General features: G+C 46.0%; 1 protein-coding gene across 1 annotated transcript in view; it reads left to right on the forward strand.

Moving 5' to 3' along the window:
• The window catches only part of LOC110300124 (myomesin-2-like), a 70168-nt gene that overhangs the window by 62132 nt on the left and 6028 nt on the right, over positions 1–2008 (forward strand). The gene's annotated exons all lie outside the window — the stretch shown is intronic.

Below are 2008 nucleotides of genomic sequence, written 5' to 3' on the forward strand. Positions count from 1 at the left end.
CAAGGGAAATAGTGTTTAGCGCCCAAGCTCCAACCTTCCAAGCAGTGGCTTTCTTATTAGACACAAGTAAGAGGAGGAGAACCCAAACAAGCCCAATAGTTTAAATAACAGCAGAGGGTCTAGGGAAACCTGCATCTGTGGGTAATGTGGGAACAGGGACCNGGAACCAGGGTTCAGACCTAGAGACCAGCATCAGCATTAGAATGCAGATCTTTATTGTTTATTACATAAACATATACACATACATACATATATGTATATATATGTACACACACACATACACACACATATATATGTATATGTTTTGGCTAATTAGGGTATGTTAAATGTCAAATTGGGGTGCAACCTGTATTGTTTAGCTGAATCTGCCTTGCCTGACCATGAACCTGTAGGGGAGGGATTCATTCCCCCAGGAAGGTTTCCATAAAGACAGGGGANGCAGCCACCACCTCTGGTCCTTTGTGTTGTTTCACCTGTGTGCTGGGAGCCATGTCAGATCAGATACAGTAGATCAGGACCCTTCAAGGAGTCTTGGGAGCCGGTGCTGCCTCAAGCTCTCTCATTCATCCACAATATTGCTTTTTCTTCCACCAAGGTTGCCTCTGCATCCCCAACAGGGTGACGTCCAGTCCATAGATGTCCACCAGAATTTTGTAGAATGCAGACTTAGGCATGGCNGGCATTTGTTCCTTGCTTTCAAGCAATGCTGAGTCATATATCAAGGAATGCAGAAGATGCCACTTTAAATAAAAGACTNGGAATCCATCCCCCACAAATGAGAAGTGAGCTGGAGGGATGCAGCCAAACTGTTCTGCAGGAAAGGACCCTGTTTTCTTGCTGGAGAGTGACATTAATGTATCGTGCAGACATAGCAGAGCTCAACTGTCAGGGAATGGACCACTCCAGATGGAGAGGAATCCCAGCCACTCAAGGGATTTCTTGCTGTCATTACAGGGAAAACAAAGCTAATGTTCTTTGACCTCAGGGTGGGTGTGTTCTTTCAGTTTGGGAGATCTTTCCTGCACTGGTCACATTGGGTGAATAGCTCCTCTGAATCTCAGTGGGCTTCAACAGCTCACCTTTAGGATCTTTAGACAGGGTGGAGGAGGTAATGGCTTCCAACGAGGATATGAAGTGATGGATGGATTCTCCCCTACACTGGGGAGGGTTACCAGCTGCTGTGATCTGTGATGGAGCTCTCTATGCTTACAGAGTAGTTGAGTTATAGAGACAGAGAAAGTGACATTTCCAGATTTAAGGCCCACATGGGTAGCATGTGGTCGAGGAAGATTGAACAGGCTGCAGGAGTTATTGCAGATTTAGGGATGGTGGCCAGTGAGTCACACAGCACTTGAAGTAGATTGTAAATCCCTAGGTGTGGTAGATGTTGTCTCCGTCTGACAACCAGGATCTATGCTACAATCCTCAAACAACACAGAGTCACTACAGGACTGGCTGGGGCATTTGGAGGCCTTATCAATGTGTCTGCTCACTTTGAACCCTGTGCCCCACCTCCTTCTGGCTTTGAAGGAGGCATCAGCAGNCCTACTGTGTGCTTGTATGGGTTTATGTAAGCTGTGAGACACTTTTTAACCCTCACATGGAGAGTCAGTTCGTGGAGGGTGGCAGAGAGTCTGATTGCACCATATATTTTTGTTGAATTTTCTTTCCCACAGAACCAGAAAGCTATATAAAGTCCCATTATTGCTTTTAGTTAGAAACGAGCAGTTGTGAGTGACCCTCCCATTGCTTTAGTAATATTTTTCTCTGGGCTCACTGGATATCTAGTATTGGTGTGTGCCACCCNCAGGCAAAGAGCCAGTTGACTGGAAGGAACCCATCAGATTGTGAGCAAAGCATTCAGGCTGAAAAGCTGTGAGCCTACTCTAAAGCTTTGGTCTCTGGGTTCTGTCTTCCCAAGGGCACCAAGTCCCTATGCATCCTCTTGCCAGGAGTGTTCTATGCTCTGCTGGGCTTGCATAATGCCTTAATATTACATCCTTTTATC

Source organism: Mus caroli, chromosome 8, assembly GCF_900094665.2.
Source record: "Mus caroli chromosome 8, CAROLI_EIJ_v1.1, whole genome shotgun sequence".
Lineage (NCBI taxonomy): Eukaryota > Metazoa > Chordata > Mammalia > Rodentia > Muridae > Mus > Mus caroli.